Here is a 26319-nt window from a genome sequence, read left to right on the forward strand (position 1 = left end):
GCCCAAGGGATTCTTATGCCTGCCTGTGTATTTATGCAATTCAAGTGTGGGAACTTAAGACATTTATCTCTGATTCAATAGTTGTTAACATTTAATCCACCCTTCTGAAGCTATTCCAAGCTTGAAATGTCCTGTAATCATCTATCTAGGGAATTCTCAGGATTAATTTTTAATTTTATTCCTTTCTAAATTCAATTGTTAATAAGACCCAAGGAGACTGATTAAAAGGGTAAGGCTTTTTTCACCGATGCATTGAAGGTAACTGGCCACAGAAGACAAAAGGTTCATTTTACCCTTTGGGAATTCCCATTGGTGCCCTGAAGCAACTTGTAACTAATTGTGGCAAAGCCAGATCACTTTGGAAGTGAAGTAAAGGTGAGGAAATCAGCTTTCCTACTCCCCAGTTGTATGTGGAGGCCAGTGGAGGCCCATCTCACAGTATCCTCGAGGAAAGAAGCTATGTCTCAGGTCTCTTTAAGTGACAAAGTTAACTGTGGAAGTGAAGTAGTGATTTAAGCCTCCAGAAAATCACACTGATCAGAAACCATCAAAGCAGCATTGGCTCAAAACTGCCTGGAGGATGGCTTCATCATTATTTAGAAGTGTGTAAATATTCTCCACAGACAAAGGTAATTAGTGGCACTTATAGAGGAGTGCTTTGTAAGTTTATGACTTAGGTCCAGTGTTGGCTGAATTGAAGATGCAAAGTTCTATTGGTTACAGACTCCAGAAAACACCCCAGACACATGACTGGTGAAAACATAAAGGGATTTTTTCTCTTTTCCAAGAATTAAGATAAGACTCTCCCCATCAAATGATGTTAATAAGAAAATACTCATTTCATTTTCATAATCCCACAATTAAAAAGAGACAAAGTAGTCAATAAGAAATATTTCTTCTCTTATCCAAAGATGTGCAAATTATTGTGAACAAAGCTTAAAATCCCAAGCAAGGGGAGTGGGATAATAGTGATGAATTTTACCCACAAGAAGTCTGGATGGGCTCAGTGATTGAGTGTCCATCTAGCAGGGACAGGGTTCTGATTTCAAACCCCAGTAACCCTCCCCCCATACAAAAAAATTTGGATATGGGATAAAGATCACTTTATGCTTTGTGAATCACATGTAATTTGTGTACATTCTTCCAGACCTTACATGACAACATTTTCTGTAGAGAGAAATGCAAAGAAGTATAGAGATGAGGTATTGGAATCAGGGTTCCACAATATAGACATTTCATGTTTGTGCAATGAATATTGTTAGGCTTTTAAAGTAGGTAGCCGGTAAAGGAGAACACCATGTGGTATTTAGGCAGGAAAGAAAGTTTATTACCAAACTGCTGGCCTGTGGCCAAGATGATCCATGGCCGGAGAGAAGGGAGAGAGAGAAAGAGGGACCACCACCCAGCCCTGCCTTATATCTAGGGCAGGGGCAAGGGGTGTGGCCAGGTGGATTAGGATGTGACCTCAGGGAAAGGGGAGGTAACTGCCTCCAGGTCTGCAGGTTACCCAGGTAACTGGGTGGAGACTTAATGAGGTGGGGGCATCTACATCGAGCCCTCAGGGAGAGGACCTAACAAATATGTGCTTAAGAAATAAAAACCAACCCTAGGAGGCTAACCATTGCCTTGTGTTTCCTAATAAATTTTATATTACAATGAAAGATGATCTTTTTTAGTTCTTATGCTTCCCCACCCCACAGGTATAGAACACAAATGGATACAAAATATGCAAATTGTTGTTGGTTATTGGCCAGAAGCAGCCTCCTCATTAGGTTTGGGGGGAGTTTATTATTTAGATTTCCTTTGCTGAAACAAAGTACCTGAGAAAATCACCTTAAAGGAGGGAAGATTTGTTTTGGCTCATGATTTCAGAATTTTCCATCCATAGTCACATGGTTCTGTGGTCTCTGGGTCTTTGGTGAGGCACAGCATCACCGTAAGGAGCATGAGAGGAAAGCACACCTCATAGCAGCCAGGAAGAGAAGAAAGAAGAGAGATAAAGGAAGGGGGCATGAGCAAAATACCTCTTTTCAAAGGCTAACCAGATGCGACCTACTTCCCTTGTCCAGGTCCCACATCCTAAAGATTCTGCCATCTCCCAGTAGCCCATAGGAAGCTGTCAATGGATTCAATTCATGAGGTAAAGTCACTCATAATCCCAGAGCCCCTGCTTGTCAACATGGCTGCATTAGGAACTATGCATTCAAAGTCAGAGCTTTCGGGATATTTCAAACACCAACATATGAAAAGGATCAAAAGTTGTATGAGGAAATGTGCACCTATGGTTTATCATTGTAATTCTAACTACTTGGGAGGACAAGAAAAGGAGGACTGTGGTTCAAGGCCAGCCCAAGTAAAAAAGTTCATAAGACATCTTCTCAACACAACAGCTAGGCACAGTGGCTTGTCCCTTTTATCCCTAACATACATGCCATGTTAAATTGGGAGGATTTTATTATGCCAGTCTGGGCAGAAAAAAGTCCGTGGTAAGTTTTGTCCCATGGAGTGAAATGGGATGCAGGGGCACATGCCTGAGATTCCAGGAAAAAACAGACAAACAAACAAACAAACAAAAAAACCCCAAACAGGCAGCCTAGAGTGGCTCAAGCACCTGGGCAGGAAGCAAAATCCTATCCTAAAAAAAAAAAAAAAAAACATTGAAAAATAAGGCTGGAAGTTGTGGCTCAGCAATTTTGCAAAAGGAGAGGTCCACCTGTAGACCACTTGTAAATTCAGTTTATTTATTTAGTTAGTTAGTTGGTAGTGAACTTGAACTTGGGGCCTGGGTGCTGCTGTCCCTGAGCTCTTTTTGCTCAGGGCTAGTGCTCTACCACTTTGAGCCACAGCCTCACTTCCAGTTTTCTGGTGGTTAATTGGAGATAATAGTCCCATGGACTTTCCTGCCTGGGATGGCTTTGAACTGCAATCCTTAGGTCTCAGTTTCCTGAGTTGTTGGGATTACAGACATGAACCACTAGTGTCAGACCAGTTTTATTATTATTTTTTATTATCACCTTAGAAGCTCTTTTTGTATATTCTTAGTCACAATAGTGAATTTTGGTATTGCAAACATACTGTACAATTATTTATCTATGGCATTATATTAATGGAAATTTATAAATGGAAATGATATGTAAATAAAAACTTACAATACCTTAGAAACCTATACATCAGAATAAGATGTTTTTACTGCACACAGGAAACAATTTTTCCTCCAGGCAATATTGCCCCTTTGAGATGTCTATGAAGACCAAATTCTCTTTGTTCATGGTATGACTCAACCTCTTAATTATTTTCCAGTGGAACTCCTGTAAAATGGAAACTTTCATAAAATTTTAATTTCTGTTTCTTAGATTACTACTGCTATTAAAAATTCCAGTAAATCTTACTGTTTAGTTGTTCATGAAATATTTGTTCATATGTTTTTCCTGTTTTTGATTGGGTGGCTGTACTTTGACTCAAAATTTATAGAAGTTCTATATATAATCTTATTGGTTGAATACACTGTGAACTTATTCTTTTTTTTTTTTTTTTTTTTTGCCAGTCCTGGGGCTTGGACTCAGGGCCTGAGCACTGTCCCTGGCTTCTTTTTTGCTCAAGGCTAGCACTCTGCCACTTGAGCCACAGCGCCACTTCTGGCCGTTTTCTGTATATGTGGTGTTGGGGAATTGAACCCAGGGCCTCATGTATAGGAGGCAAGCACTCTTGCCACTAGGCCATATCCCCAGCCCTGTGAACTTATTCTTCTTGTATTTAGTACTTTTAAAAAATCAAATGTTATTTCTGCAGTTCCAGAAATAATGTTCTAAAAATCTTTTAATCAATTTTCAATTATATTTAAAACTATTAGGATTTAAACATAATTCTTCAAAATAAAGACAGATATTAATGTAAATAAATATTCATAATATGAATTTAGAAAAACAAGACAAATTCAGAAGATTTTAGAAAAATAAAACAATTACATGAATAGAAAAATGCTTATGTAAGTAATACATTGATGTATTTCACATATGTTTTCATTGATACTTTTTGTTGCAATTTTGAATATATTTAAGCAAAACAAACTAGATATATTTAATAACTAAAGATCATGCCCCAAAATATTTTACAAGTAGATATAAAACTAAGCTAAAACTAAGAGTCTAATTAAGGGACAAAAATAAGATGAAATTGTCAAGTAAAAAACTTGGCCAGATGCCAGTGGCTCCTGCCTGTAATCCTAGCTACTCAGTAAGTTGTGATCTGAGGATTGCAGTTCAAAGCCAGCCCAACTACAAAAACTGTGAGACTCTTACCTTCAGTTAACTATCAAAGAGGCAGAAATGCAGCTGTGTCTTGAGTGGTAGTGCTAGCCTTGAAAAAAAAATGTCAGAGATAGCATCCAAGCCCTGGGTTCCAGCCCCAGGATCAGCACACACACACACACACACACACACACACACACACACACACTCACACACACACACACACACACAGAGAAACAGTGCATAAACACAGACATTGAATTATAAAATATTTTATGGAATTCTATTCAATAATTTTCAAATCTAGAGAAAAATGAGGTTTCTCAAACATGAAAATGATATGGTAACGGAAATAAAAACTAATTAGATAAAGTAAGTAATACTGATTGCCGTATATTTATTAAGATCTCTATGAAAAGATAGTTTCACAATTATCTCACACTCACTGTTTTTTTATTTTTATGAAACATTAATATTCATATGCTTTAAAATAGTTTTACCATTCATTTATATAATAATTTGATAAAAGCAATATATTACATTATAATTCTACCAATCTCATTTGCAAAGACTGGACAGGGGCAAACTTTTTTTTTTTTTTTTTTTTGCCAGTCCTGGGCCTTGGACTCAGGGCCTGAGCACTGTCCCTGGCTTCTTCCCGCTCAAGGCTAGCACTCTGCCACTTGAGCCACAGCGCCGCTTCTGGCCGTTTTCTGCATATGTGGTGCTGGGGAATGGAACCTAGGGCCTCGTGTATCCGAGGCAGGCACTCTTGCCACTAGGCTATATCCCTAGCCCAGGGGCAAACTTTTTGACTTCCAAGAACATAGAATATTCAGCAATAATAGCCAGGCACCAGTGGCTTATGCCTGTAATCCTAGCTATTCAGGAGGCTGAGATCTGAGAATTGTCATTCTAAGCCAACCTGGGCTTAACCACCAGAAGTGATGCTGTGGCTCAAGTAGTAGAGCACTAGCCTTGAGCTGAAGAGCTCACAGACAGTGCCCACTTCAACATCTTCACCCCCTTCCACCCACCCCTTCCCTTATATTTCTACATTCTATGGTATATGCTATAAATTCGTAGATGCATTTTCCACATAGACTGCTTTGTTAAAAGGCAAAAAATTAAGATTAATACATAACCTAAAATTAAATAAGGGAAAAGTTGGGAAGGGAAGAGTGGGTGAGAATGTTGAAAGGAGTGGCATAGATCAAGCAGCATTGTATTCATTAACTGCTTTGGTGAATGGCAACTCCTTTTACAATTACTTAAAGATGATAAAAAATATTTCAGAAAAAAAGAAACAATGGAGATGTGAAAGATCACAGACACTACTGAGTTTAATAAAATAAAATCTATAAAATATTATTTGACAATCACAGAATATGCCATGTCATGATAATAGATACTATAGTTATTTATGATTCAGTTAAAATATAAGAACACTACAAATTTATTTACTTTTTGTCAATAAACTTTATTAAATTCTACATCAAAAATATAGTGGGATTGTGTCCAAATTTTGCATCTTCTCTTTTAAAAGACTCTAAGAAAACTACGTGTACTTTCAATGTGTTGAAAATATTTTGTAGTCAATAACAATAATATAATAGTATTATCCATAGTAATATAGATAATAATATCAATAATTTATAGGTTTGTTGTGAGAATTTAATGTAACAAAGTATGAAAAGCAACATTTACAATGCCTCAAGCATCTTAGATACATACATATTCCTCAAGTAAATTTATAACACAAATTAACTATAACACTATCTTTAATTCAGAAATGGCAAGTTGGGTGAGTTTTGGTCACCACAAAAAGGCTGTTAACCTGGCTCTTTGATAACATTTTGTTATATTAAGGACATTAGGATATGTGGGATTAGAGTTTCTAAAGGTAGACTAAAGTACCAGTCTAAAAATTATCCAACTACTATGTCAGTCTCTTGTCTCCTATGGCAGGATGACTCCTTCACATGTCAAATAGAACACATAGCACCTGGGAAACAAAGTATTAGGTTAATCATTGATATCTAAGGAATAAGAAGAGGATGAGAAAAATTTGTGAATGAAAATATCTCCAGAAAATACAGGATTAAAAGAAGTACCTTACCTGAGATCCAGTTTCTCCCTAAGAAGCCTCATTGAATAATTTAAAGAGCGTATTGTCCTTTCAAAAGATTATTCAAGGACAAAATTATTTCACACTGCCTATAGGTTTGTAAACTTATGTAAGTACACTCTTAAAGCCTACCTATTTGTTTCTGAGTCTCATAAACCTCCTATTGTTAGAGCCAAGTAGAATCTTGCACTGGGTCTTTGAACATTAAAAATATGTTATTTTTTATATTACATAAAAACAGAACTAAGATACCTCCTATGTGCTATACATATATATTTTTCTGGTATTTTTGGAGAGGACCCTGGAGTTCAATTAGGTCAGTGCTGGCTCAACCTTCTTATTCCTCTGAATCACTTGGGAAAGATTTGTTTTGCTTTTCTTTAGATACCTATTTCCGGCCTCACCCCTTATCTGCAACAGCCAATAAAGAACAATACTTCTTTCAGAACTTATAAATGATAGACAAATATTTTGAGTCCATTGATTTTCTTAGATTATGGCTTTGAGAAGTATTTTTTAAAACTTGATTGAAGTTTCAAAGTTTGGGACAACTGAAAGTCGAGGCTCTGTTTGGTTCACTGGTAGATGCTACAAAACATTTAAGCCGAAGCGTAACAGTTCTCCTTTGGAAATAAAGGGTTTGTTGTTTGTTCTTCTTTTCATGGTACTGAGCATTGAGGGCCTCATACTTCCTAGGCAGGTATTCCATAGGTATTCTATCAGTTGAGGCATGCCCCCAGATCATTTTAATTTCATTATTATTCAAGTAGGATGTCAGGTTTTTGCCTAGAACTAGACACAAACCATAAACTTTCTACCAACAGCCTCCACCAGATCTCAGATGACAGATCCTCCCAATCTGTCTCTGACTAGCTGGGATTATGGCTGTGAACTACTGATCAAGTCCAGAAATTGAATTTTTCATACAGGTACAGACATTTTCTACATTTCTTAAGCATTTTGACAACAGAAACTGACTGAGTAGACAAAACGCTTCCCATGATGCTAACTTCTGTCAGTTCTTGCAACCCTTCAAAGAGGAAATAACTTCAATGATGTGCAATCTCCTTTTCATAATAAAAAAACCTCTATTGTTTCATCATGGATCCTTGCTGGAATTCAAAATATGTTGTGGTTAGAATGGAGAGCATGAGTAATGCACAGATACTAAACATATGCATAATTCCAACAGAATTCAAGAAAGTACACCTCAATGTAATTGTTTTATATCCTGTATATCCTTTGTCTGGAACAGGGGTGTTGTCATGCAGTAACTTTTTTTTTTTTTAAAGAAATACAATGCTGACAACTTTCTCTTGGGAAACAAAGAGACAGAGGGAAATTCACATAAACACCATTATTTTTTCAATTAAACACATGCCCAGGGAAAGTACAATGGGAAAGAAAAACAAGTAGCAATGTAGTAGTTTATATTCCTAGTGCTGTATCCACTCTGTCACAGTACCCTCAATCTACCTCAGACTTAATTACTGTGGGCAACATCCACCATGTGGCAGTGAACTGAAGGTGAGTCTAGAGTTTGATTCTGGAACATCACACTCCAGAAATGTATGTACCCTGCAACCTCTAATTCACCTCATAAGAACAGTTTAGGAAAGGATATTTGAGTCTTTTGTTGTTGCTGTCATGTCAGAACAGAATTTTTTTTTAAGTTAGGAAATCATACTCTGGGATATAAAAAGTATAGTACATTAGGACAAAATGGATCATTCCAATTAAGTGTTTGTTCAGCTTCTGGGATTTACATTTCCTGAATGAATCACGGTGATAAAAATAATTTATGGTATATTGTGGTCTCACTGTATTTGTCTTTTTATTTTATAATGCATCATTTTACAGTAAGAGGAGAATGGTGGAATGTAAAATAAGAGGATGTTGTTTTAAATAAATGTCACAATTTATCACATGCTAAATTCTGTGCATCTCTTTTTACAGGTGCAGAAACTCCAGAATAAAGACCAAAATAAAGACCTGAATCCTTGAGAAACATAAAGCCTTGAAATCAAAAGTATTCTATATAATCATTGCCATCTCATTTCACCAGAGCAATTCAGTTTACTTTGTTAAAAATTTATAGAGAAATAGACATGCATATGATATTGTTTTCAATAACCCTGTAAAAACTGACATTTACTTTGAAAACTAACATTAAAATGGTGATAAAATTATAGACCACATGTATGATTTCATATCTTCTAGAAAATAATAATGATGAGTATGTCTACATTTTTAGAATACTTATCTTTATAGAACTTGGAAATGATATTTCTTGTCACATACAAATGTATAGTTCCCATTCTGTAACTTTATAAAAAGAATTTTACCTAGAGAATTCTAACAAAACGAACTTTGTTTGCTATATAAGTTTTCATTAATATCACTGAGAGGAACATTTCCCACATATGATTCTTTTTACCGCATCTTTCACATCTCTGTTCCTCAGACTGTAGATCAGAGGGTTTAGCATTGGTATTATAAGTGTGTAGAACACAGCTACAATCTTGCTTTGCTCTGGAGCAGACAGGGCCCCAGGCTGGGCATACATGAAGAAGACAGTTCCATAGAAGATGCTCACCACGGCTATGTGGGAGCCACAGGTGGAGAAGGTCTTTCTCCTGCCATGGGTGGAAGGAATCTTCAGGACAGTGGACAGGATGTACCCATAAGACACCACAATAACCGTGGTGGTGGAGATGATGATGAGAGCAGAGAGAATGAACAGCACCATCTCATTCACAAAGGTGTCAGCACATGAGATCTCCATCAGGGCAGAGACATCACAGAAGAAGTGGTCCAGTCTGTTTTCCCCACAGAAATGCAAAGTGAGAGCAAAACTTGTATGGATGGCAGAATTGATGCATCCACAGATGTAGGATCCAGTTACCAGCTGAACACAGACTTTCTGGGACATGTTGACATGATAAAGGAGAGGAGAGCAAATGGCTGAGAAGCGATCAAATGCCATGACAGACAGAAGAAAGGCTTCAGTGGTGACAAATAAAGCAAAGAAGAAAACTGAGTCAAACAGTCATTATATGAAATTTTCTTTTCACTACTCAAGAAGTTGACTAACATTTTGGGAGCAATGTCTGTGGAATAGCATAGATCCAGATAGGACAAGTTTCTCAGGAAGAAGTACATAGGTGTTTGCAGCTTGGAGTCCATGGAAATGACCAGCACCATGCTGACATTGCCCACTACAATGGCCACATAAATGACCAAGAAGACAAAGAACTGGAGGATCTGGAATTTGGGAGCAGTTCTGAATCCCAGCAGGATGAATTCACTGACCTCTGAGTAATTCCTACTGGACAAATAGTGCATACTGATGAATAGGCACAGCTGGTTGAATGGAAAAATAACATAAATGAGTGATCACAGTACTTGGTTTAATACAAAGAGAAAGATGTCATATAAATCAACATCATTGAAATTATGCTGCATTATTATATCACTCTCTATATTAAAAACCACCATTGAATATCAAAATTGTGTTATTATTTTACTTAATTCTTCCTAGTGAGTTCAACCTGATGATTCCTCCTTTTTAGCTACACTTACCTGCAGGGGATGAAGGTCAATACTCTAAAAGGATGTTTTGGAGAAATCAAGACTTTAGGAATGTGTATGGAATTAGAAAATGTTTATAATTTTTCTAACATCTTTGATCAATTGCCATTAAGTTTCCTCACTTAGTTGAAGGTATGTCAAGTGATACAGTAATCAATCTAAGAATATATCATTTATTGGAAGTATTATATAATACAGTACAATAGTATGATCAATATGTTGTATTACCATTAATGTACTTTTTACAATGTAATGTATTTCCCAATGTTAAAATCAACTGGTAACCTCATTTTATTTTAATGGTAACCTGTTTTTTGTTTTTTTTGCTCAAGGTGAGCCCTTTACCACTTGAGCCACAGTGCCAGTTCAGGACTTTTCTACATATGTGGTGCTGAGGAACCTATGATGATATTCATTTTTTGGTATAATTGATCAACTAATAATTGTTCGTGGGATTTTGCTTAATTTTCCTAAATGTAAGGAAATGAAGTTTTATATTTCTTCCTTTCTTCTTCCATTGTTTTTTCTTTCTGACATTTTTCCTTGTTTCTTTCCTATTTGTCCTCCTTTAAGTTGGTGAATAAACTAGAAATTTATAAATATAAGTTGAATTTCATAATTTTTATTGCTGTCATTGTCCTTATTTTCTCTTTTCTTGAACATAGATATGCACATGGAGTTTTCTAAAACCTTGGCAGAGATTTTTCTTCTTACTTAGAAAAGTAATTACAAACATAAGAAGACACACATATTTCAAAGAGAAAGTACTCTTTACAGTTCAAAGACAGTTTCAAGTTAAAATATGAAAGGAAGCAATATGTACTTACACAAATTTCAATTATATTTATTTAGACCTATGTTATTATTATGGCTAAAATGTATTTATAAATAGCATATAATGGAGACATTTTGATTCTAATTTTACAATGTAGGAAACTAATAACAGGAACTTAAGCAACTTAACTGGACTACATTCAGAAATATACAATAAAAAGGCAAGAAAACATTAACAATACTCAATCAATTACAAAATACTGAATTTTTTTTCTCTTATTTATTGTCAAAGTGATGAACAAAGATGTTACAGTTTCATATGTTAGGCCTTGGGTACATTTTTTGTACTGTTTGTTACCTCCTCCCTCATTCCCTCTCCTCCTTCCCCCTTTCTTTCTTCCCCCATGAGATGTTCAGTTGGTTTACACCAAACAGTTTTGCAAAAAATACTGAAACTTTTGACCTGTGAAGAAAATTGTACAAATTTCTAATAACAGGTATATTCAAATGTTATAACTATAGCAATATATAAAACATAAATTCTATATACTCAAAACATAAATTCTATATTAGATTAGCAGTTTTATAACTTCTATTGTTACCATTGTCATGGTTGCACTAATTCTGACATTTTTAGGCAGTTGGTACCTTTGGAAGTATGCTAAAATCAGATTGGTTTAGGTACAATATTAAATCTCAAGAAAAATGGTTGTCAGAAATACTAGTTGGTCAACATTAGAAAGCAGAGATGGACAGAATTACGGTGGCAGGGCCTCTTGACTATAAAACTGCATGCTTTCTTTAGGTTTATGTTTGACATGATGATGTTTCTGACAGTTTAGAAATGTAGGACAAGCTATGTGAAAGAATAGGGTGGTCAGGGGTCAAGCCTGGTGACATATGTCTATAATCCAAAGTATTCAAGAAAGAGATGAAGGATCTTGGGTCAAGGTCAACATGGACAAAAGTTAGTAAACCACATTTCCACTGCAGGATGAATGGTGGACTGTTTTTGCTGAAGACATAGATAAGTGTCTCTCAGCCTAAGGTCATCCTGAGTAAAACAGATGCTATCCAAAAACAACTGCCAAAAAAATGGTTGATGTTCAAGTGGTGAAAGTGCCTGTTAGCAAGTGCAAGACTTGAGATGTTATCAAAAGATGAAGACAAAAAAACATCTAAAATTTCAAATAGGTAGTCATCATTTTTATTACTTACTCCTGTAAATGCTATGCCTTCTGTGAATTCAAGTACATTCCTCCAAAGGAAAAACAAATCATGGGGAAAAAAGCAACAAACCTGTGTTCAGTGGGATATTTTCCTACAATAGCTTACTTCTCCTCCCAGACTAGATTGATACTGAAATATAGCAGCAACCCAAATGATAGCTCATCTCTTACGTTTATGGTACTTCTCTTTTCCTGTTCGAGTTCATGGAATCAATGAACAAATAGAGCTGGGATGAGTCCTGAGAGAAATTCTCTCCTGGGGAGGTAAAGCAAAGAGGTGGGCATTCCTTCCACCAGGGAAGGCCTTGGTTAGGAATTCAAGATCTCTCTCATCAGTAATGTATTTTATGTTATAATGGGAAAAAAGAAAAATAATCAGAGAAAAACTTCTACTTTGTAAATGTGCCAAACTTGTTGATATTAGAAAAGTAAAAGAGCTCTCCAGAGGATAACAGGACTAAAGTTCTACGCAGAAAATCTAAAACAAACACTGATTGTTGAGAAATTCCCCACCCCTGCCCTTTCTATTCCTAAAGTTTCATTAATCCTGAAATTCCCTGGAAGTGGGAGATGTTCTGAAGACCAGGGAAGCACTTTCAATGATGGGCTCTCTCATACTTTCCTCCAGTTTATAATTTATTTACAAAATTGATTGGTGTGTCATATTGTTGAGCAATTGCTCTGTGTCTACTTCAAAAACTCATAATCCAGTGGAGGAGTGAAATGGTAGAACACAAGTGTAAAAGTCAATGAGAGGGAAGGCAGATGAATAGAGAGAAGAAGCCAGTGGACAATGCAGTCACCATATGTACATGTATTAGAGTGAAACCAAGACACACAAGAGAGAATTTGGAAGTGGTGAGGGAGAAAGATGGAGGGTGACTTTGAGTAAAAAGCCTTGTACAGACAAACTGACCGGTTGAAGTGAAACCCTTTTACACAATTAAAGAAAAAAAATTTAAAATTACCTGATACAGAATAAAAATGTTATAAAATGAGCATTTAAATCAAGGTATAATAGATATTATCAGAAAATGAAAATGGACAGATTCTGAAGGTGAATGGTTCTCCATGATTAAGGAAACTTACTGAAAACATTTGTATAAATAGATAGACTTGAGGAAAATGAAATATACAGGTTTCCCTGGGAGAAAAAGAAACACTGTAACTGCATTGCAATTTAGGTGAAACCTAAGACACCATTTTAATAGACAAAGCAGGGAGAGAAAACATGAAACAGGAAATCCATGGATATCACACAGCATGTATGATGAGGAAAGGAGGGGGGCAATCCTGGAGAAAGACTCGGTATAGAAAGATAAAGTCGTTGCTGGGCTTGGGAGGGATGATATTGTGAAAGAAATAAATATGACAATTTAAAAAGGCAAATTTCAAATTTAGGGAACATGATTTTATAAATATTGATTTTACTCTAAAGGAATAAAATAATCATTGTATATAGGGGCCTATAGAGTATATGTTGTCTGAAATAATATTCAAGTAATATTTGTCTTCTGTTAAATGATGGAATGAAGTTTTCAAAAAACACATGTCATTTTTTATCATAAAATAACAACTAATGATAGATAATTTTGTAAGTTAAACTATTCTTTATAAAAGACAAGCTATAAATATTTGTTCATCTTAAAGTTTGAGTGATAGCTGGCAAACCAATATAAATGACACATATTTTTTCAAAGAAAAGTTGATATAAACAACAGATAATACGATAGCAATGACATTAATTCTCTAAGTGAGTTACATTTCTGTTGGAGAAGGGGAAGCTTGGTTTTGAAAAATCATAAGTATAACAAGTTTCATAAAAATACAAAATCAAGGTTAAATATGGTATATGATAGGTGAAATACCACATCATAGATAAATATAACAAATTTCCCTTTTCCTTTCATTTTTATGATAGTATTTGATAGTTGAAGTAAATATTTTAATCCTGCCTTCGTGGTTCTAAATGTACATAGAAAAAATTAAGAAAATTGCTCTATAAGTCATAAGTTTTTATAAGGGGAGGATATGATTTTTACTTAAATGTGTTGTGTTGTTTAAGCTTTTAACTTTCAAAGATGAAAGCAGCAAGATAATAGATTTTGCAATACTATCATACCAAGCAGAATGTAAAATAGCATATGGAAAGTGAGAAGTAGAATACAAAGACTGGACAATTAGCACAGCACTGGGGGGTAATATCAGTAATTTTAGCTGCTCTGGAGGCTGAGATTACAGGGTTGTTGTTCAAAGTCAGACCAGGCAATAAAGCTGTGCTGGAGGCAAAGCTCAAGCAACAGAGTTCTAGACAAACAAGTGTGAGAGCCTTGAGTTCAATCCAAGAAAGGGGTGATGAAAATAGGTCACTAAATTTATTTACTTTAAAGTATCCTTTTTTCGTATGATCATTGAAGTTAGAAAATTATATACCTCACTCTGTTCCAAACTTACTGCCATTGTGAAGTTAGGCATATAATTTTCCCCCTAAGCTGTAGTGAACATATTGGCAAACATAGCAATTGGCAAGAATGCAAATTAATATAGTAATCAAGGAAAATAATATTGTGTTTCTTTAAACAGTTAAACAAATACATTATTAGTTTCAGTTATCTTACTACTAGGAATATAATCAAAACAAATGAAACGCAAATAATGAAGAGATACCAGCACTATCTACATATATGTATATGTGCATATACATATACATATATGTACATATACATATGTAAAAAAATTTCTTGTATATATTAATTGTGCAGTCATATCTCTTACTGTGGTATTTTTATAAACGCAAATAATGAATTTTCATTATAATCACCCACTCTAAAATTATGTTTCTTTTCTCATTTTATAATTTTTACTCAGGTCTTATACATATGAAGGACTTCAATCATCTTCCCTTCGCTTCTTCTCTTTTCCCTCTTATAACTCCAACTAGTTATGACCCTACTACCCTACATTCTTGTTCAACCCTTCCTTTCCCTCTTACATCAAGGATTCACATCTTAAAAAAGATCATGTGGCACTGGTCCCGAGGAGTCTGAATTATTTTGTGTTATAGGAGGAGCTGTCATTCCATCCAATGTCCTGTGAATAATATAGTATGTTGCAGCCTGCCACATGTTACAGAAGTTAATCTATGTTATTACATCTATTCAAAAGACAAACATTTCAAGGTTTTGCAGTTACATTTATGGTCTATTCCACAGGTACTAGAATATAGATATATAGAAATATCTGAATATTGAAAATAAAACCAAAAATTTGGAGGCATGCTAGAGTTACTTTCTATAAGATATATTAAATTAGGTAGCTGATGGAGGAGAACATCACACAGTATTCAGGCAGGAGAGAAAAGTTTATTCCAGAACTGCTGGCCTTTGATTAGTTGTGAAACAGTGAGTGTAAAGTGACTCCATTTAGGATGTGACATCATTCTCCTCCTACTCCTCTCCATGGTCCCTTGTTTCCTGGACTGAGTCCCAGGGTTCTAGGTGCTTTTTGCTGAGATGACTCACCCCAGTTGGCATTCACAGGGGTTTGAACTCAAGGCCTGGTCACTGTTCCTGGGTATTTCTGCTCGAGGCTAGCGCTTTACCACTTTGAATCACAGTGCCACTTCCAGCATTTGGCCAGTTAATTAGAGATCAGTCTATTGAGCCATGCTTCCAGCCTGCCTCTTTGCTGGTTAGTTGGGTGATGGAGTTTTAGAGGGATTTTTCTGCCTGAGGTGGCTTTGAACTGCAATCAGAGGAGTCCTAGCCACAAAAGTCATTTTTTATTCCCCATTAAAGCAACAAGGAGACCAAGAGAACTAGAGCTTACCTGAACCTTGTCAAGAATTGACCAACAAATACTTGCCAGAACTCTGCAATGACAAAACTCAGTAAATGTGATGAGAGTTTTAGCACAGATTTAGTACAGCTGGATGGACATAAAGAATGACATGCTGGTTTTACACCAGTGTTTAAATCACAGCTAACCTAATTACATACTAATTTTAATAGGCTTATCTTAAAGGATAAAAGACACTCATACTATCTTCTCTCTACACTTTGTTTTTTCAGTTCCCATTTCCAAGGCTTTCTTTACTAACAGATGATTTTGATTACAGTGCCAGATAAGTTGACACAGATACAGACATACACACATGTAACAAACATATACCCTGGGCACACAGGTTTTACAGCGCACAAAAATGAATTTTGGCCATAGGCTTTTGGAATTTCAGCAGTAAATGACATTTTGCCCAATATTTTAAAACCACATTGTCAGTTACAAAAGCAAAAACTTTGACAGCAAACAAAAATTTTCAGATCAGAAGATGGAGAAACCACATTTTGATAAACCAATTCAGCTGAAGTGGGATGCTAGGGCAACTGGAAAGGAGCCAGGAGGCAGAATACAGAGATCACATGGCACCATTATGCCAAGATTGTGCCTGTTAAACTTAATATCTACCTCATGGTCAATGCTAGAGAAAATAGGCAACTTTTAAATAGCCTTGCTGACAAAGCATATTGGATGGTCAAGCCTCAGTTTCCAAGGCCTGTGAAAAGAGGCAGCTTTATTAACAAGGCACATTATCAGGATGGTATGAGTTGGAGTTTTATAAAGTAAGCAAGCAAGGAAGCAAGCAGGCAGACAAGAGAAGGAGAGAGAGAGAGAGAGGAAGAGGAAGAGAGGAAAAGAGAAAGAGGGAGAGAGAGCAAAGTGAGCCTGAGTGTAAATAACTTTTGACCGTTTGCCATTGCAGAGACAAAAACTATATCTGTGAGAATACTTGGACCAGGCCTTATTGCAATGGCAAGAGGCAGTCCAACAGTGTCCCAACTCAGGCATGACACAGCAACCCACTAAAAGCATGGGAGGGAGTTGGCCTGGTGGGTGAATGAGAGCGTACTGGGTGGAAGCAGTGTCCTGACTTTACCTAGGGCCCTCTGGAAAGAGAAGGCCAAGCCTCCAAAGCCAAGTGTCCTCAGCCTCAGAGGTGACCAGAACTTGGGCCTGGGAAGTTCTCTGGCATGGTACCAGAGCTACAGAGAACCTGAGCAGCAGTTTCACTCAGCAGAGTAGAGAAGTGGTGTGGATGTGGATGTGGAGCCTAGCAATGGCATTGTTGAAAAGTCTCACATGGCATCTTGCAGCAGTTCAGTTCCTGGATAAAGGGCTGTCAAGTTTGGGAATACTCCTCAGGGAAAAAAAGGAAGAAAAAAAACCAGAGGGGAATTCCAACTGTCCTGACTCAAAGTCCTTCCCGAGATCATGGCACCCTAGGTAAGGTTTATTAAAGTAGGCGGCTGATGAAGGAGAGTACTACGTGGAGGTCAGGCAGGAGAGAAATGTTTATTCCCAAACTGCTGGTCTGTGGCTAAGCTGATGCATGGCTGAAGAGAAGGGCTGAACCACCAAAGGGCTATACTTTATCTAGGGCAGGGGTGGGAGCTAGGCAGGTGGATTGGATGTGACCTCAGAGAAGGGAGAGGTGACTGCTTCCTAGTGTGCCAGTTACTTAGGTATGCAGGTACTGGGCAAGACTTAAACAGGCAACTGTATGGAGTAGCAGATGGACCTTACATTTTCTACCAAGTTAATTCAGCTCTTGACATCTGATTTACCCACCTAAAAAACAGCAAAAAGAAATCCTATAGCATATATTTTGTGGCCATTACGTATCAGGGATCTTTTTTTTTTTTTTTTTTACCATTTAATGTAACAATTGAGGATCATGCAGAAAAGTGTTATAGCAGAATGCTATTGTCATGATTTTTAATATGAATTTACCTCTTGTATCACACACTGTGGCCTGCTGTGAACACATAGGCTTCCTCCCAGGATGAGAGGCTCTGGGAACTTTGGAAACCTGAGCCTTTAATTCAGAAGTATGCTGAATCACCATTACCCTTGCATTTGCCACACAACTTGTAAAAGGATAAAGATTGCACATGGAGATATGCCTTTAATATAAAAACAAGTAATAGCTGTTAGGTAATTTATCAGATGGTCAACATTAGCACATGCCTGGAATCCTAGCTACTCAGGATGCTGAGATCTGAGGATCTTAACTCAATGCAAAGCCAGGCCAGGCAGGAAAGTCCTTGACACTCTTATCTTGATTAATGACCAAAAAGCAAGAAGTGGAGCTGTGGCTCTAGTGGTAAAGGTCTCACCTTCAGCATAAAAGCTGAGGGAGTGTCCAGCCTTAGAGATCAAGTCCAAGGACTGGTTCCCTCCCCCAAATCCCATACAAAAATATTAGTTCATTGCTTCCTACTGAAACTAACATGAAAAGGAATTATAATTACTATATTAAGGAATGAGGACATTTATGCTAGGAAGGCAAAGTAAAGACGTGTACATCCATCCATATTATTAGAATTGTTATTTCATAAAATGAGAAAAATATGTTTATTACAATAGACAAAAATCTATGATAGCCTATAATTTCATAAGAACAAGAGGACAACTGTTACAAAATTTTTTTTGCCCAACACAATGGCTTTGTAAAGATTATCGAGAGGACCATTTCCCACATATGATTCTTTTCACGGCATCTTTTACATCTCTGTTCCTCAGACTGTAGATCAGAGGGTTCAGCATTGGTATTATAAGTGTGTAGAATACAGCTACAATCTGGCTTTGCTCTGGAGCAGACAGGGCCCCAGGCTGGGCATACATGAAGAAGATGGTTCCATAGAAGATGCTCACCACAACTATGTGGGACCACAGGCAGAGAAGGTCTTTCTCCTGCTATGGGTGGAGGGGATCTTCAGGACAGTGGACAGGATGTACCCATAAGACACCACGATGACTGTCATGGTGGAGATGATGATGAGAGCAGAGAGAATGAACAGCAGCATCTCATTCACAAAGGTTGGTCAGCACATGAGATCTCCATCAGGGCAGAGACATCACAGAAGAAGTGGTCCAGTCTGTTTTCCCCACAGAAATGCAAAGAGAGCAAAACTTGTATGGATGGCAGAATTGATGCATCTACAGACGTAGGATCCAGTTACCAGCTGAACACAGACTTTCTGGGACATGTTGACATGGTAAAGGAGAGGAGAGCAAATGGCTGAGAAGTGATCAAATGCCATGACAGACAGAAGAAAGGCTTCAGTGGTGGCAAATAAAGCAAAGAAGAAAAATTGAGTCAAACAGTCATTATATGAAATTTTCTTTTTACTACTCAAGAAGTTGACTAGGGTTTGGGGTGCGATGACTGTGGAATAGCATAGATCCAGATAGGACAAGTTTCTCAGGAAGAAGTACATAGGTGTTTGCAGCTTAGAGTCCCTGGAAATGACCTGCACCATGCTTATATTGCCCTCCACAATGGCCATGTAGATGACCAAGAAGACAAAGAACAAGAGGATCTGGAGCTTGGGAGCAGTTCTGAATCCCAGAGGAATGAATTCAGTTACCTCTGAGTAATTCCTACTGGACAAATTGTCCATAGTGATGCATAGGCAAAGCTGGTGGAATGGAAAAATGACAAAAGTTAGTGACCACAATACTTGGTTTAGTACAAAGAAAAAAACACCGTTGAAAGCAAAATCTTTGAAATTATGGTGCATTATTATATCAATCCCAGTATTTTAAAAATACCACTGAATTTCAAGCATGTGTCATTGTTATTAAAAATTATTCCTAATGAGTGCAATCTGATGGTTCCTCTGTTTTAGTTATAATTAGCTACAGGGCTTAAAGATCAGTACTCTGAAAGGATGTTTGGGAGAATTTAAGATTGTTGGACTATATATGAAATCATCAGAAATTTATTATTTGCTAACATTTATCATCCATTACCACTAAGTTCCTCACTTAGTTGAGAATACTTCAAATAGATACAGTAATCCACCTCAAATTATATAATTTATAAATATAATACAATAAATATTATTGATAAGCTATGTATTATCATTAATATTATTTTGATAATATACTTCACAATGCCAGAATAAAATAAATTTACTTTATTCATGAAGATGATTGAATTTTTGTATTTAGTGTCAAAAATGATATATGGAACTACAGTGTATTTTTTTAAATAAAAGTAGAGCCCCAAGTTCCTCAACAAAGATCCACTATTTTTTTACATTAATATTTATCGTTCTTTTTCCCATTATTTTCATCCCTATGGTGATATTCTTTGCGGTATAATTAATCTGCTGAAAATCTTTCTGCTATAATTATTATACATGGGCTTTTGTTTATATTACCTACAAGCAAGGAAATGAGGTTTCATAGTTCCATCTTTCTTCTTTCATTTGTTTCCTTCCTGGCATTTTCTCTTCTTTTCTTCCTATTTGTTCACCTTTAACATGGTGAATAAATTACATTACAAATTTATACATATAAACTGACTCTTCTAATTTTTATTGCTCCCTATTTTCCATTTATTTGGACATAGAACTACACAAGGAAGTTTCTAATACCTTGTCAGAGACTTTGCTTCCTAATTAGAATGAAAAATAATGATAAACAGAAGGTAACATACATATGGCCAAGAGACAGTTCCCTATATAGCTCAATGACTTTCAAGTTTAAAAAAGAAATATGTAGTTACACAAATTTCAATTATATTTATTTAGCCTTTTTTTGTGACTAAAATGTATCAGTAAGTAACATACAACGGAGACATTTTGATTCCAATTTTACAATGTAGGAAAGTAAATGGAAACTAAGTATAATAAAAAAGGACTTAAGCAACTTAATTGGTTTACGTTCAGTAATTTACAATGCAATAGCATAAAAACATTAAGAATACTAGTTGCATAATATTGAAATGCTTTTTACCTGTGTAGAAAACTGTATAAATCTCTAATAACAGGTTTATTCAAATAGCATGATTATAGTAAATTACGTATTAAGAACATAAATTATATATTTTAAAGGGTAATTTCCATATTAATATAGCAATTTTATAATTCTTATTGTTGTAATTGTTGCACTAATTTTGACATTTTAAGGCAGTTTGTACCTTTGGAAGTACGCTAAAGTCAGATTGGTTTAGGTACAATTGTTAAGTCTCAAGAAAAACATTTGGCAGTAATAATGGCTAGTCAACATTACAGGGCAAAGAGATGGACACAGTTACTCTTGACTATAAAACTGCATGTTTTCTTTAGACTTACATGTACCACAACTAAGTTTCTTGTTGGGATCTGAACTATCCCTTTCTCCCCAAATTTCCAGGGAGAAATGTCCGAACCCAAAAAAACTATGAGAGAGCACTCGGCCTTATCTTCCGCCCGCAGAAGGTGAAGGCGTGCTCTCGTTGGGCTGCGTTTAGCCAAGGAAAGTGAACTACTGAAATCTCCCACCCCTGCCCCTTCTCACGTGTTGGTGATCAGCGCAGAGAAAGGAAGACTCCAGGGAGACAGTCTGGGGTTGTGAACCGAACTCCTCACCCAAGGGGTGGGGGGGGGGAAGATTTTTATTACAGTGGGGAAGGCGGGAAGGCAGGCTTTGCTAATTGGCTGAGCCAGGCTGTCTTGGCCAGAGTGGCATCTTGGGACTCCCCCCATGGGCTGACGTCATGCCCCAATAGGACCGCCCCTGGGCACCTGTGGCGCCATCTTGAAGGCATCCACGTGGACCTGAGATCAAGTTGGGAGGCGGGCCAAGCCAGAACTACTCTTTCCGGTTCCGCACCCGGAAGGCGTAGGAGTGGCTTCCAGCCATTCTGTCCCAGGGCGGGAGGAAGGGAGGTCGATCGGGGACCGCCCCTCTACATATCCAGCCAGCATCCCCACAGTTTCTTATTTCAGTAGAAATACTGAAGCACAGTTTCAAAATATTGAGACATAGTTTAGGAATGTAGTCCAAGCTATGTAGAAATATGGGGGTAACCAGGGGTTCAGCTCAGTGTCATTCAACAAAGTGCTGGAGGATTTTGGTTCAAAGCCAACATGGGCATAACAATTAGAAAACCACATTTCTACCTGTAGTATGAATGGTGAACTGTGTTTGCTGAAGACATAGATAAGTGGCTCTCCATGTGAGGTCATCCTGAGAAAAATGCAAAGTGCTATCCAAAAACAACCACATCATAAAGGGTTGGTGTTCAAGTGGTGAAAGTGCCTACAAGCAAGTGTGAGATGATTGAGCTCTCTAATCAAGAAATGGAGACAAAAATCTAATAATTCAAATAGGAGGCATTATCCATGAGTTTTAATGCTTATCCTTGTAAATGCCATACAATATGTGAATTCAAGTACATTCCCATAAAGAAAAATAATCATGAAAGGACATAAAAGGAACAAACCTTTGTTTAATGGGATGTTTTCCTACACAAGGTTCCATTTCCTCCTGGATTAGATTGGGACTGAAACTTAGCAGAATTCCAAGTGATAGCTCATCTCTTACACTTATAGTACTTCTCTTTTCCTGTTTGAGTTTATGGAATCAATGAACAAATAGAGCTGGGATGAGCCCTGAGAGAAATTCTCTCCTGGGGATGGAAACCAAAGAGGTGGGCATTCCTTCCACCAGGGAAAGCCTTGGCTGGGAATTCAAGATCCCTCTCATTGATAACATGTTTTATGTCGTAATGGGGAAAAATATGAATAATCAGAGATAAACTTGTACTTTGTAGATTTGCCAAACTTGTTGACATTAATAAAGGTAAAAGAGCTCTCCAGAAGAAAAGAGGACTAACGTTTTATCCAGAAATTCTAAGATAGACACTGTTTGATGAGAAATTCTTTTTTTTCCCTTGATATTCCTGAATTTCATTAATCCTGAAATTCTGGAAATGGGGACATGTTCTGAAGACTTGGGAAACATTTTCAATGACAGGCTCTGCCACACTGTCCTCCAGTGTATAATTTATAGGAAGAATTGATTTTTATGGGATATCATTGAGCAAATCCTCTGTACCTATGACTGTATTTCAAAAGCCCAGAATCCAATGGAGGATAGAAATGGTGGAACACAGATGTAAAATTTATGTTGTGTGGAGCATAAGGCCAATGGGAGGGTAGGCAGAAGAACAGAGAGAAGGAGCAGGTGGGCTGATGCAGTCATCACATTCAATGTACATATGAGAGAGAAATCAGGAATCTTAAGTGGATGAGATATTTGAGGAGAGATGGGAGAGAAAGATGGAAGGGTGACAGGTTGAGAAACATGTATTGTGCTCACAAGCAAAAGAAGGCTAGACCAAAACCATAAGGATATGATAATATAAAAAGATGCTTATGGAGTGAACTCCAAGAAATCAAAGCAAAGTTTTGTTTTTATTTTTTTGAATGTACTATTTGCAGTTATTCCTTTTTCCTTTTCCATTTGGTTAATTTCCTGTTATCACTGGTTTTGATTTTTTACCCTTTGTCTTGTTTATAAGTTTATCTAATAGGGGAAGGCAAGGTGCATCACAGAAACAATTGGACAAAGGATGAAACAATTCAACAGTGATACTTAATAGACTATTGGAAATGAACTTTACAACTTGCAGAGATAGGAAGTGGAGAGGGGGAGAAAATGATGGTGGGGGTAACATTGTTCAAAAAGAAATGTAGTCACTACCTTTCTCACATAGCTATTACCACTCAGTACAACACCTTTACAATAAATTTTAAATTTAAAATAAAATATTTTAAAGTGAGCTGATGCAGATTTAAAAATGTCATATTATGAATATATAAGCCAAGGTGTTAATAGAAATTATTGGAAAATAAAACTGGAGTGAGATTCTGAAAGTGAAAGGGTCTTCATGATCAAGGAAACTTTCCTGAGAGCATTTGTAAAAATAGCATTGAGTAAAATGAAATATACAATATGAACTATATTCATTGATCTTCATGATCAATGGACTTTACTAAGAACATTGGTACTAATAGTATTGAGTATTGAGCAAAATGAAATATACAGAAAAATAAAATATACATTGTGATATGAATGAAACCTAATTCCTCATTATAATCGACAAAGCAGAGAGAGAGAAAGCATTAAACAGCACATCCTTTGACATCACTCATACAAGCATGTATGATGAAGAAAGTGTGTGTGTGGGTGGAATCCTGTGGAAAGACTTGTAGAAAAATGAAGTCTTTGCTAGGGTTGAGAGAGATTTGATATTGTGAAGACAGAAATAAATATAATATTATAAAATGCTACATTTAAAGATTAAGAAGTATGATTCCATAAAAGTTGATTTAACTAGTAAGGAACAAAAAATAATAATTGTATATAAATTCCTATAAATATATATTATCTATAAAATGATGGTAAAGTCTTATTTCTCATCTGTTAAATGATAGAATAATCATTTCTGAAAAATATCCATAGTTTGTTTAGTATAAAGTAACAAAAATAACAGATAATTTTGATAGGCACAAACACACAACTTAGGAAAGACAAGCTATAAATATTTGTTAATCTTACATGGTGACTGACAGCTTGATAACCAACACAAATTACATATTTTTTTCACAAAAAAGCTGATGTAAACAATAGATAAGAAGATGATAGCTTCATGTGCCAATGGCTCATGCTTGTAATCCTAGCTACTCAGGAGGCTCACATCTGAGGATTCTGGTGTGAAGCCAGCGGAGGCAGAAAAGTCCATGAGACTGTGATCTTTAAGAAAAAGGTAGAAGTAGCACTGGGGCTCCAGTGGTAGAAGGCTAGCCTTGAGCACAAAGAGGCTCAGTGACAATGCCCAGATCCTGAGTTCAAGCCCCAGGACTAAAGATAATAGTAATGGCATTAAGTCTCTAATTAGTGAGTTATATTTTTGTTGGAGAGGAGGAAGCTTGACTTTAAAAATCATAGCTATCACAAGTTCCATAACAATTTAAAAACAGTATTCAATATTTATATGATGGATGAAATACTACTTCATATATAAATACAACGTATTTCACTTTTTTGATTTTTCTGAATAGTTTTTGATAGTTGATGTGTACATTTTAATCCTTCCTTCTTTGATTCTAAATGTATATAGACAAAATAAGAAAATTGCTCTATAAATCACAAGTTTCCATAGTGGAGGATATGGTTTTGTACTAAAATGTGCTATCTTATGTAGGCTTTTAACTTTCAAAGATGAAAGCAGCAAGATAATATGTTTGGTAATAATATCATACCAAGCAGAATGTGAAATAGCACATAAGAAGTGAGAACTACAATTTGAAGACTGGACAATGAGTCTGCACTGGTGGCACATACGAGAAGTTTTAGCTGCTCTGGAGGCTGAGATTACAGGGTTGCTGTTCTAAGCTGGACAAGCTTCTTGCCTGGTTTGGAGGCAAAGCTTAAGTGGTACAGTTCTAGCCAAGCAAGTGTGAGAAGCCTTGAGTTCAAATCCAAGAAAGTTGGTGAGGAAAAACAGATCATCACGATTATTCATTTTAAAATAAAATATTCTTTTGGAAAAGAAATGTTTAAAAATTCTTCTATGATCATTGATGTTGGAAAAATCACTGCCTACTGTGCTCCAGACTTTACTGTAATTATGAAGTTAAGCACATGATATTTTATTATTTTGCTAAGCTACAGTAACCATATTGGAAAAACATCAATTGGCTACAAAGAATATTAATATAGTATTCAATAAAAAGTATCATATTCCTTAAACAGTTAAAAATACCCTATTCGTTCCAGTATCCTTCCATGAGGAATAAAACAAAAGAAATGAAATGCATATGTTGAAGTGATATCTGCATTCTGTATGTCTTTAAAATTTTTATTAGTATATGTTAGTTGTGCAAGGTGAGAGCTTTTATTGTGATAATTTTTTATTTTTTTATTTTGCCTGTCCTGGGGCTTGGACTCAGGGCCTGAGCACTGTCCCTGGCTTCTTTTTGCTCAAGGCTAGCACTCTGCCACTTGAGCCCAGTGCCACTTCTGGCCATTTTTTGTATATGTGGTGTTGGGGAATTGAACCCAGGGCTTCATGTATACAAGGCAAGCACTCTTGCCACTAGGCCATATCCCCAGCCCCTATAGTGATATTTTTAAATGCATATAATGAATTCTGGTTGTAATCACCCAACTCTCAATTTATTATTATCAATTTCCTTTCTCATTTTCTTTTTCTTTTTCTTTCTTTTTTTTTTTTTGCCAGTCCTGGGCCTTGGACTCAGGGCCTGAGCACTGTCCCTGACTTCTTTTTGCTCAAGGCTAGCACTCTACCACTTGAGCCATAGCGCCACTTCTGGCCATTTTCTTTTTTTTTTTTTTTTGTGGCCAGTCCTGGGCCTTGGACTCAGGGCCTGCGCACTGTCCCTGGCTTCCTTTTTGCTCAAGGCTAGCACTCAGCCACTTGAGCCACAGCACCACTTCTGGCCATTTTCTATATATGTGGTGCTGGGGAATTGAACCCAGGGCTTCATGTATA

The 26319-nt window shown here is 36.6% G+C and overlaps 2 pseudogenes; both read right to left on the reverse strand.

Moving 5' to 3' along the window:
* Positions 1-8773: 8773 nt before the first annotated feature.
* Positions 8774-9720, reverse strand: LOC125348417 (annotated as a pseudogene).
* An 8762-nt stretch (positions 9721-18482) lies between these two features.
* On the reverse strand, positions 18483-19429 carry LOC125348422 (annotated as a pseudogene).
* Positions 19430-26319: the final 6890 nt, after the last annotated feature.

Source organism: Perognathus longimembris, chromosome 1 (genome assembly GCF_023159225.1).
Source record: "Perognathus longimembris pacificus isolate PPM17 chromosome 1, ASM2315922v1, whole genome shotgun sequence".
Lineage (NCBI taxonomy): Eukaryota > Metazoa > Chordata > Mammalia > Rodentia > Heteromyidae > Perognathus > Perognathus longimembris.